Here is a 13113-nt window from a genome sequence, read left to right as displayed (position 1 = left end):
CACACGAGTTCTAGATCAAGGGAAGTGCCGCCGCCTCCTGGAATCAGACCAATGACAAGAGCCGACCACTACACAAAGTCTCGCGATGAGATCCCGCTGTCTCCGGCTAATTCCACGGGTGTGCAAAAATTCATAAAGGACACTGGCGGCCATCTTAGAAAAGGTAAATGTAGGAGTAAAGAGAAGGGAAGACCCATCAGACGTAAGAATTAATACTAGTTAGGGAAGCGAAAAGGTGTGAAAAGGAAATAAGGAAAAACCAAAAACATAAAAAAATAAATACTCTAAAAATAAATGAAAGATGAATGAAGAGTGAGAAATGAGAAAAATAATGAAAAATATACGCAATGATTAAAAAGAAAAAAAATTAAAGGAAAAAAATAAATGAGGAGAAGAGAAAATTCTAAAAACATACCCAGCAGGCCTGACCAGTGAGACACATCCCCAACTACCATAACAGATGGGGACAGATGAGAGATTGATGGTTACCGGCCCATTCTGAGACAGGACGGTGAGTTACGACCCATTTTGTCTACACGGGCATCAATGACGGCTAAGCGAAGTAAAAGTGTAGGTGACTTATTAGTACGCAGTCACTATGTTCCACCGGTATCGAAACTCATATTCTCGAGTCGTGGTCCTAAATGGGGTCATCGGCATGTGGGTGTTGCTCTGCATGTAAGTACTTGGTTACGATAGACGTGTTTTCAGACTCCCAACAGCAAAAACAACACAAGATTGTCCACTCTTTGAACTGTCGAAGCGAAGGAGTCGTATACTTTGTGGAGTGCCCATGTGGTCTCATCTACTTGGGACTTACCACAAGAGAACTCAGAACCAGAATCCTGGAACATGTCAGAGATATCAAAAAGGATTTGGATCAAGTTGTGGACCAGTTCACATTACACAGGAAACGGATTGCAAGACATTACAAAAATGCTCAACGGATGGAGCCATCTGAGATCAAGGTGACCAGATGCAACTAGGCAATTTAATGCAAAGGCTCTCACAACTAGAAACAAGGTGGATTGTCTTGAAAAAAAACAACTTTTGGTTGCTTCCTCTCGATGATCTGGTGGACCTAACACCCATTTCATTTACATTTGTCTTACGCCAGGTTCACAGTAGAGTTCGGGCCCGAGATTCCAATCAAAATGGCAGAGAGAAAAGTCCTGTCGGCAGGAAACATGAACCGGACTTACTGATGTGACATCTTATACAGTCCTATGAAAAAGTTTGGGCACCCCTATTAATCTTAATCATTTTTTGTTCTAAATATTTTGGTATTTGCAACAACCATTTCAGTTTGATATATCTAATAACTGATGGACACAGTAATATTTCAGGATTGAAATGAGGTTTATTGTACTAACAGAAAATGCGCAATATGCATTAAACCAAAATTTGACCGGTGCAAAAGTATGGGCACCTCAACAGAAAAGTGACATTAATATTTAGTACATCCTCCTTTTGCAAAGATAACAGCCTCTAGTTGCTTCCTGTAGCTTTTAATCAGTTCCTGGATCCTGGATAAAGGTATTTTGGACAAACAATTCAAGTTCAGTTAAGTTAGATGGTCGCCGAGCATGGACAGCCCGCTTCAAATCATCCCACAGATGTTCAATGATATTCAGGTCTGGGGACTGGGATGGCCATTCCAGAACATTGTAATTGTTCCTCTGCATGAATGCCTGAGGATTTGGAGCGGTGTTTTGGATCATTGTCTTGCTGAAATATCCATCCCCGGCGTAACTTCAACTTCGTCACTGATTCTTGAACATTATTCTCAAGAATCTGCTGATACTGAGTGGAATCCATGCGACCCTCAACTTTAACAAGATTCCCGATGCCGGCATTGGCCACACAGCCCCAAAGCATGATGGAACCTCCACCAAATTTTACAGTGGGTAGCAAGTGTTTTTCTTGGAATGCTGTTTCTTTTTGGACGCCATGCATAACGCCTTTTTTTTATAACCAAACAACTCAATTTTTGTTTCCAAAACGAAGCTGCCTTGTCCAAATGTGCTTTTTCATACCTCAGGCAACTCTATTTGTGACGTACGTGCAGAAACGGCTTCTTTCTCATCACTCTCCCATACAGCTTCTATTTGTGCAAAGTGCGCTGTATAGTTGACCGATGCACAGTGACACCATCTGCAGCAAGATGATGCTGCAGCTCTTTGGAGGTGGTCTGTGGATTGTCCTTGACTGTTCTCACCATTCTTCTTCTCTGCCTTTCTGATATTTTTCTTGGCCTGCCACTTCTGGGCTTAACAAGAACTGTCCCTGTGGTCTTCCATTTCCTTACTATGTTCCTCACAGTGGAAACTGACAGGTTAAATCTCTGAGACAGCTTTTTGTATCCTTCCGCTGAACAACTATGTTGAACAATCTTTGTTTTCAGATCATTTGAGAGTTGTTTTGAGTAGCCCATGATGCCACTCTTCAGAGGAGATTCAAATAGTAGAACAACTTGCAATTGGCCACCTTAAATACCTTTTCTCATGATTGGATACACCTGGCTATGAAGTTCAAAGCTCACTGAGGTTACAAAACCAATTTTGTGCTTCAGTAAGTCAGTAAAAAGTAGTTAGGAGTATTCAAATCAATAAAATGATAAGGGTGCCCATACTTTTGCACCGGTCAAATTTTGGTTTAATGCATATTGCACATTTTCTGTTAGTACAATAAACCTCATTTCAATCCTGAAATATTACTGTGTCCATCAGTTATTAGATATATCAAACTGAAATGGCTGTTGCAAACACCAAAATATTTAGAACTAAAAATGATTAAGATTAATAGGGGTGCCCAAACTTTTTCATAGGACTGTATGTCTAGATCTTGGATTATTATAACATTGATACTCATTATTGTTCCTCGGTGTTGTTGCGACCTCTACCACTTTTAATAATGTTTGACTTACCAATAAATTAATGATTATAAATTTGATATGATTTTGTTGATTTCATTTGACTCAGCGTAGAGAGGGTTACTTCTGAGAAGACCAAGGAGATGGTGGTGGACTTATGGAATTGCAGTTATCCTCCAAAACCAGTGGACATCCAGGGGACGGGCATTGAGATAGTCAACAGCTATAAGTACCTGGGCGTGGTTCTCAGTAATAAGGAGGACTGGGCTAATCACCTGGAGGCGCTGCACAGAAAGGGTCACAGGGTCTCTACTTGCTCAGAAGGCTGAGGGCTTGTAGAGTCCAGGGGCCACTTCTTAGGCCCTTTTTCAACTCTGTAGTGGCAGCCGCCATCTTCTTCGGAGTGGCTTGCTGGAGGAGTAACATATTAACCATGAATAAGAATAGACATGACAGGTTGGTTAGAAGGGCCATCTCTGTCCTGGGGAGCCCCTTGGACCCAGTACAGGTGGTGGGATACTGTCCGTGGTGACCTCCATTCTGGAGAATAACTCCCATCCCATGTATGAGACTATGATATCACCGGGCAGTACTGTCAGTGACCGACTGCTTCACCCCAAGTGTGAGAAGGAGCTATCGCAGGTCCTTCCTCCCAACCGCGACCAGGCTGTATAATCTACATCAGGCCAAGCGAAGACACTCCGCACAGAAAACTAAGTGATCCTGAAGTTGTGATATCCCTCCTACTATCTTCTTTCCTTTATCTTTTTATCTGTACCTGCTATCACTGTAATGCCTCTACCCTGGAGCTTCTGTATTTGTATTATCACTGTACTATCCATGCTGCTGTAACACAATGAATTTCCCCAAGGTGGGACTATTAAAGGATTATCTTATCTTATCTTCTTATTGGTGTCTTCTTATATGTGTTTAAGCGCTACATTGTATACTTTATATACACACAGCTCTGGTTTATACACACACTTCTCTACACTGTATACTCTATGTACACACAGCTCTACACTGTATACTTTATATACACACAGCTATACACTGTATACTCTATGTACACACAGCTCTACACTGTATACTTTATATACACACAGCTCTATACTATATGCTTTACTTCCACACATGATGTTTTGCTTTACTCCTTATTCTTTATACACATATGACATGTTTTACACACCTACAGCTCTGCAAAACTCTGTACTGTACACACACACAGCTCTGCATTATATACAGCACACATACAGCCCTGTACTATACGGTATACACACACATCTCTGCATTATACAACTTACTCTTACAGCTCTGCATTATATCATGGACACTTTCCATGGCTGACTGTACACTTTAGATAATTGTTTGGCTATCTCTCTTGACCCTTCCCCCCCCCCCTTCCCCAAGTCAACAGCATAAAAGACATGGGAAATCCAAAATAAATGGTTTAGGAATGGAAACTGTATACCCCACTCCCATACATGGGCCAATACCCGACTTCATGAATCCTGATTAACTTCTAAGGGCAAGGTAACTTTACTACGGTCTCTCCTCAGCACGCCCGCACTGAGCTCAAGCAAGTCCTAGTCCTGGATGCCAGTCCTCTTTGGATAGACCGCCATGTCTCCAACTGGTCCACAGTCCACATGTATAACACAAGCAGCACTTCCTTGCTCTAGACCTCTCTCTGGAGTTCGCCTTGGGTTAGGTGTGGTCAAAGTCCTTGTTTTTGGGCCCTCTAGAAGGGGCTCCACACCAGAATAATACAACCCCCCCAAAAAAAAAAACAAACAAAAAAAAAACAACAACCTTGGACTGGGAGCATCCAACAATGCAAGTAGAGCAGGAAGGCAAATAAGAAAAAAGATTGTATGTAAAAAGACGCTCACTATAAATATATACAAAATAATGAATTTCTTGAGGTTATATGGGGGGGGGGCGCATTTAAAAATTCAGAAACTACAGAAGAACATGCCCCATAATATGAGCAGACCCTATGGTGTCTGTAATGTGGATGTAGTGATAGGTTACTGTTGCAAAAATAAATAAATACAGAATTGCCAAATTTAGTCTATTATTAGGCTTGGTGGTCAGAGTTAGAATGGCTGGATTTAGTACTTTTTAAAACATAGACAGTGACCTGGAATATTAAAAAAAAAAAAATCTTAAACAATAAGTTTAATACAAAAATGTGATATACAAAAATTGCAAAAACACTGAATTTCAATCAAGTTCCTGGCTGGTGCAAAATGCACATGAGTTATTAAAGGTATTTTCACACAGCAAAAGAGAGAGAACATTAAACAGAGAAATGAGTAAGTGACTTATCACTAGCTTTTATTTTTTATTTAGCTTTTATTAACATTTTTGGGGTCATGTGAATAAACCCACAATTCTATCTTAATTTTTTGCATTTTGTTTTTTTTGTTTTTTTTTTTCATTTTGCATTAAAAATGACATGGCCGCTTTGTCCTTAGGGTCATTATGGTGATACTGTATTTATATTGGTTTTATTATGTTTTACAAATAAAATGTCACTTTTTCAAAATGAACAATTTTCACATAAATGGGGCCTCAGTCATGGTTTGCCTGAAGTTTTTCAGAAGTTATTGCCTGCGATCAGTGTGGGCACAGATTGTGGGCATTAGCACCAGGTCTATGGTGTATAATACAGCAGAGACCTGGCGGCTGTGGTGGCCGCTCAGTAAGCTAAGCTACTTCAGATTGTGGTTGCGTGTACTGCGCATGCTCAGAATCTTCATACATGACGTTAACCCCTTAGTGACCGACCTGTTTTGGACCTTAATGACCAAGCCAAATTTTGGAAATTTGCCATGTGTCACTTTATCAGTGAATAATTCTGTAACAGTATATTGCATCCAAGCGATTCTGATATTGTTTTTTTGGTGATATGTTGTACTTTACTGAGAAGGTAAAATTAGACTGATATAACTTGCGTAAATTTATTAAAAAACTCGCAAATGCTGAAAATTTTTTACATTTTTCAATGTTTTCCATTTTCAGCGGCGATATCTCACATATACACAATAATACAGGGCAAAAATAGTAGTTATATATTTCCAAATGTTCCTTTTGTGTTTCAAGCATATATGAAATAATTTTAGCATATTTGAATAACGTAGACAATTTACAAGTTTATCAAGTTTATAAGCAAATTTTGGAAATTTCAAGTATGTGATTTTTTTCCTGTACTAAACTATGTTTGCAGACAGGAATAGGTGGCGTAATGATAGAACCTCCCAATAAATGACCCAATTTGGAAAACTAGACCCCTTCAGGTATTCTTTGAGGGGTATAGTGAGCATTTTGATCAAACAAATATTGTTTTGCAAGAATTATTACAAATTACAAAAAAAATAGATTTTCATTTTCTTCAAATATGTGTCATTTTAAAGACAGGGTTTTTTTGCACACAACACAACGTAAAGAAGAAACACACCCCAAAATATATCACCCCACTTCTCCCGTGTTAAAAAATGTATACTTTGTGGCCTTAGTCCTATGTACGCACATACAGTAGGGCCCAAGAGGTAGGGAGGGCCAAATGGATTGCAAAACACAAATTTTGCTTGCAGATATTTCAGGCCCAATGCAATTTCAAACAAGATTTGAGCTACCAAAGCAATTGAAAACCCCCATAAATGACACCATTTTGTAAACTAGACCCCTTAAGGTATTCATTGAGGGGTATAGTGAGTATTTTGACCCCATAGGTTTTGAGAAAATTTGCAGCAAACAAAAGAATTTCATATTTTTTACACAAAAGTGAATTTTTTAGGCATTTTTTTTCACATAACACATGAAAATGAATAAAAACACCCCAAAATAGATGACCCCATTTCTCCCGTGTTAAAAAATGTACACGTTGTGGCCTTAATCCTATGTATGGATGCACAGTAGGGTCCAAAGAGAAGGGAGCACCAACTGGATTTCAAGACACAAATTTTGCCTGCAGATATTTTAGGCCCATTGCACATTCAAACAAGATTTGAGTTACCAAAACAATTGAAATCCCCATAAATGACACCATTTTGTAGACTAAACTCCTTAAGGTATTCATTGAGAGGTATAGTGAGTATTTTGACCCCATAGGTTTTGAAAAAATTTGTGTCAAACAAAAAATTTTCATATTTTTACACAAAAGTGTCATTTTAAACGCATTTTTTTCCCCACAACGCAGGAAAACGAAGAAAATAGATGAACCCATTTCTCCTGTGTTCACAAATGTACACTTTGTTGCCTTAATCCTATGTACGGACACACAGTAGGGCCCAAAAAGATGGGAGTACCAACTTTATTTCAAGACACAATTTTTTGAAAATGTTTCAGGCCCATTGCACATTCAAACAAGATTTGAGTTACCAAAACAATTAAAACCCTCCATAAATGACACCATGTTATAAACTAGACCCCTTAAGGTATTAATTGAGGGGTATGGTGAGCATTTTGACCCTATAGCCTTAAAAATTACTAAAATGTCCCTTTATTCCCAAAGTTTTCATTTTCACAAGGGGTTAAAGGAGAAAAAGCCCCCCACAGTTTGTTAAACAACTTCTCCTGAACACAGCAATACCCCATATGTGGCCATAATCTGCTGTATGGGGACATGGGGGGACTCAGAATGGAAAGATGGCTATTTGGCTTTTGGAAGGCAGATTTTGCTGGAATAGTTTTCAGGTGCCATGTCACATTTGCTGAGCCCCTAAAGTATCAATACAATGGAAACCCCTCAAAAGTGACCCCATTTTAGAAACTACACCCATCAAGGAATGAACCAAGGGGCATTATTATTCTGAGCCTAAAAATGCTTCCCAAAAATTAATGTACAAAATGAAAATTTAAATTTTTAAAGAAATCTGCCATTTCGGTGCCCAATACGTTGCACCCACTTTGTGTTGTCAGAGACCTGCACTCCTAAAACTATTAAGTGGGCCATCCTGAGGGGCAAAAAATTATATATGTGGGTGTAAACTGCTTCTTGGGCACAGAGCAGGGCTCAGAAGGGAAGGAGCAGTGCGCTTTTTACAGTCCTATGAAAAAGTTTGGGCACCCCTATTAATCTTAATCATTTTTAGTTCTAAATATTTTGGTGTTTGCAGCAGCCATTTCAGTTTGATATATCTAATAACTGATGGACACAGTAATATTTCAGGAGTGAAATGAGGTTTATTGTACTAACAGAAAATATGCAACATGCATTAAACCAAAATTTGACCGGTGCAAAAGTATGGGCACCCTTATCATTTTATTGATTTGAATACTCCTAACTACTTTTTACTGACTTACTGAAGCACAAAATTGTTTTTGTAACCTCACTGAGCTTTGAACTTCATAGCCAGATCTATCCAATCATGAGAAAAGGTATTTAAGGTGGCCAATTGCAAGTTGTTCTCCTATTTGAATCTCCTCTGAAGAGTGGCATCATGGGCTACTTAAAACAACTCTCAAATGATCTGAAAACAAAGATTGTTCAACATAGTTGTTCAGGGGAAGGATACAAAACGTTGTCTCAGAGATTTAACCTGTCAGTTTCCACTGTGAGGAACATAGTAAGGAAATGGAAGACCACAGGGACAGTTCTTGTTAAGCCCAGAAGTGGCAGGCCAAGAAAAATATCAGAAAGGCAGAGAAGAAGAATGGTGAGAACAGTCAAGGACAATCCACAGACCACCTCCAAAGAGCTGCAGCATCATCTTGCTGCAGATGGTGTCACTGTGCATCGGTCAACAATAGAGCGCACTTTGCACAATCAGAAGCTGTATGGGAGAGTGATGAGAAAGAAGCTGTTTCTGCACGTACGCCACAAACAGAGTCACCTGAGGTATGCAAATGCACATTTGGACAAGCCAGCTTCATTTTGGAAGAAGGTCCTGTGGACTGATGAAACAAAGATTGAGTTGTTTGGTCATACAAAAAGGCATTATGCATGGCGTCCAAAAAAAACAGCATTACACGAAAAACACTTGCTACCCACTGTAATATTTGGTGGAGGTTCCATCATGCTTTGGGGCTGTGTGGCCAATGCCGGCACCGGGAATTTTGTTAAAGTTGAGGGTCACATGGATTCCACTCAGTATCAGCAGATTCTTGAGAATAATGTTCAAGAATCAGTGACGAAGTTGAAGTTACGCCGGAGATGGATATTTCAGCAAGACAATAATCCAAAACAACGCTCCAAATCGACTCAGGCATTCATGCAGAGGAACAATTACAATGTTCTGGAATGGCCATCCCAGTCCCCAGACCTGATTATCATTCAACATCTGTGGGATGATTTGAAGCGGGCTGTCCATGCTCGGCCACCATCAAACTTAACTGAACTTGAACTGTTTTGTAAAGAGGAATGGTCCAAAATACCTTCATCCAGGATCCAGGAACTGATTAAAAGCTACAGGAAGCGACTAGAGGCTGTTATCTTTGCAAAAGGAAGATCTACTAAATATTAATGTCACTTTTCTGTTGAGGTGCCCATACTTTTGCACTGGTCAAATTTTGGTTTATTGCATATTGCACATTTTCTGTTAGTACAATAAACCTCATTTCAATCCTGAAATATTACTGTGTCCATCAGTTATTAGATATATCAAACTGAAATGGCTGTTGCAAACACCAAAATATTTAGAACTAAAAATGATTAAGATTAATAGGGGTGCCCAAACTTTTTCATAGGACTGTAGCTATTGGGATACAGAGTTAGAGGGACTTTCTGGGCGCCATGTTGTTTTTGCAGAGATCTGGAGGTGCCAGTAATTTGGAATTCCCCAACAAGTGACCCCATTTTGTAGGGGCAATTTTAGGGTCTCTGCAAATGTGACATGGAGTCCAAAAATCAACAATCTAAATCTGCACTCCAAAAGCACATATCGCTCCTTCACATCTGCTGTGTACCCAAATGGCAGTGTATGCCGACATGTATAACACTGGTGTACCCCAGATAACGTACTTAATGCCAAATGTGGGTAGAAATGTCTGTTTGGGCACAAGAAGGGAAGGAGCACTATTTTGTTTTTTGGACGTCATGCCACTTTTGCAAAGCCCCTGATTTGCCAATAACGTGAATTCTGCAGACATTTTACCCCATTTTGGACACTAGCCCACTGATGGGATTTATCAAGTGGCGTAGCCAGCATTTTTAACCCTTGGGTGTTGCATTTATTTATTTTCCAGAAATGAATGCGCAGCTGATAATGAAAAGTTAAAAAGGAAAAATTTCCAAGGATTCGCCATTTCAGTGCCCGATATGTTGTTCCCAACTTATGTCAGCAGAGATACACACTCCAAAAACTGGTAAGCGGGTAGTTCCAGGATTTCTGAGCTCTTATCACCTGCTCTTCCAGTTATCAGTCGGTTTAATTGAATTTGGCTGATAAGGGCTGAGATAAGGAGTCCTTTACCTCTGTATGTATTGCAAACTGACTCAAATCCAGCTCTGCTACATCAGCTTCATACTGTGCTGCAAACATAGCAGAGAGAAGAGCAAGTGAAACCCCGCCCACCAATGCGCCGAGAAAACCAGGAAGTGAAGAGAACACACAGCCTTCAGGCTGCTGAACAAGGCTGATGGGAATACCCCTTTAATGCAAGACCCCTTGGACAGTATGTTCATTTCATATCGCAAGGATAACCTTTACCCTCTAGGTATATTGTGTGGGGTTTTTTTGTTTGTTCTCACTTCTGGAGGGAGGGGGACCTTATTTACCATGTGATGTCCTCGGTGTAGTGTCCTCATCATTGTGTTGGGCCTTGTCTTTCCTTACAGCTGAATCTTTGTGTAGAGACTGTGTTGTAGAGAGGTGCCGGGTTTTAAGGCTAAAGAACCAGTTGAACGAAGACCACAAGACCATAGCAAACATGGTAAAGGCGACAGTAACCAGGTGAGTGCGGGTCATGGTTAGGAGACTACTGACGGTATTATATTGTGGCTCTTCTCACGGCTCCCCTCCGCTTCATTCCTCAGTGGCGAGGGCTTCTGGATCGGGAAGGCATCATTACGACGATGGCGGCAGCTGGCTACAGAACAGCTCGGCCAGCTAGAGTATGAGTTTGATCAGGGAGATCTCAAGATCAATGGCAGCACATCCAAAAAAGGTAAATTCCCTGCCCCCCTCAGTGAGGTGGATTACTGTCCAAAATCATATGGAGGTTGTTTCATTCTCTGTCTCCTCCACAGTAGAGTTGATAGAGGAGAAAAGAGAAGACGACGCAGAGACCGGGTTTAATGAAGAAATAGTCTGCCAGCATGGTACGAGCTTTAATACTTCAGGCTAGTCCACATCTGCTATTAACCCTTTAAAACCAGCCTATTTTGAGCTTTGAATGGGGTTTTCTGGGAATTGTACATTGAGGATCTATCCTAGGTCCTCAATATCAGAGCAGTTGGGGCCAACACAGTAAACCTGTATGGATTTAATATACCACCTTGTGACTGCAGCCTTTGGCCTTAGTCACATGTCAGTAATTGAAAGCCAAAACCATGAGTGACGCCTACGCGGAGGTACGGTATAATCGAAAGATCTCTATCGGTTACGTTTTCCATAAGACCTGGTTTTAGCACAAAATCAGTGATGTGTGAATAAGGCCTTATTCTTTGTACCAGTAGGTTATCAGTCTTGCCTTCCCAGTAATCTCTGTTTCCCCATCAGACTGCCTATGTATATCAGAGAGCGAGAGGAGACTGATATCTGATGCCGCCTGGTTCAAGCTAAAGGAATATTTCCCTACAGCTCCAGAGTTCAGACACGACCAGGAGCCATGCTGTCACTGCCAGGTACCAGGACACAAACTACCTCTCCCATCCTCGCCCAGTTATTTTGTGATTCTGAAGATTTGTGACATTTGATTTGATTTATTCACTAAATTTTTTTCTGCAGATTTTAAAAAGAGAAGGAGAAAGAAATGACGCACTGCATAAGAAAATGGCCAATGAGCAGAAACTTGCTCTTACCAACCTCTTCCAGGACAAAAACCGGCCGTCTGATGGCAGCTGGCCACAGGTACGTTCTTTTACGTTTCTAAACCAACATGGCTGTCGTTGCTTTTTGTTCCTCTTCATCCTGCTGTCTTTCTCTATGTCCTGTATGCCTCACATCTATGTCCTTTGTGTGATTGGCAGGAGTTCTCGGAGTTGTACATTGTGTCTCAGTTCTTTGTGGAGGAGTGGAAGAAGTTTATAGGGTAAAATGACTTTAATTTAAAAAAATATATATTTTTTTTGCATTTTTTAAAAAAAATTTTTAAAAATTTTTCTATTTTCCTTTTTAAATTTTTTATTTTTTTGTTTTTGCTTTTTTTATAATTTTTATCTTTCATTTTTTTAAATTTTCTCTTTTTTTGCATTTTTTAATTGTTCTTTTTTTCTCTTTTTATAATTTTATGGGTTTTTTTTCCATTTTTATTTTTTATTTTTTTCACTTTTTAAAATTTTTTCTTTTTTTTCTTTTTTAAATAATTTTTTATTTTTTTTTCACTTTTTTGGGTAATTTTTTCTTTTTTTTAACATTTTTTTTTTTTTGTTTCCTTTTCCTATGCAGGTTCAGGCTCATCCCAACCTATATGAGAAATAAGACACCCTATACTCTGATCGCCATTCCAGGGACGCCTCCTGGATTACAGTTTGCCAGGCGCTGTTTCCAGACTTGGCAACCCTGTCATGAGAGCTAAAAGATCGGATCAGTGGGTAAATAAATTTATTTAGCTAGGAACTTCGGGTTGTGAAAGTTTTTATTCTGAATTGTTTTTCACGTTTATCATTATGTTTTTTCTATTCCATAAAAGGACATCAGGAAATGGTGGAAGAGTGTGAGGGACCGGTATATGAAGGATATTCGGAAGGCGGAGAAAAGTGGGGCCTCTCCCTCAAAGAAAACGAAAATTGCCTTTGAGGAACAGCTGCGGTTCCTCAACCCCTGCAGGGAAAGCCAACCGTAAGTATGAAAAACATTTTTGCTTTTTATCTTTGTTTTTAGGAAATGTATAGTAATTTTTTTTTCTTTCCTCCTCACAGACCCTCTGGAAATTTCAGAGAAGGCCAAGCTGAGCCCCCTTTTCCAAACCGGAGAGTTGACCCGACATCTTGTCTGGTCCTTCTTTTTTGGCGGGGACTTCACCGGCTTCGGTCACCGCTCCCTCCTCACTGGCTCATGAGTCTACAGAGGAAGAAGAGGTTACCCAGTCGGTGCGGCCCCCCCAGAAGAGAAGGAGTCGTCGGGATCCTTCTG

The sequence above is a fragment of the Leptodactylus fuscus genome, chromosome 6, assembly GCF_031893055.1.
Source record: "Leptodactylus fuscus isolate aLepFus1 chromosome 6, aLepFus1.hap2, whole genome shotgun sequence".
NCBI classification, from domain to species: Eukaryota; Metazoa; Chordata; class Amphibia; order Anura; family Leptodactylidae; genus Leptodactylus; species Leptodactylus fuscus.
The sequence above is the reverse complement of the archived record's forward strand: the minus strand, read 5'-3'. Positions refer to the sequence as shown.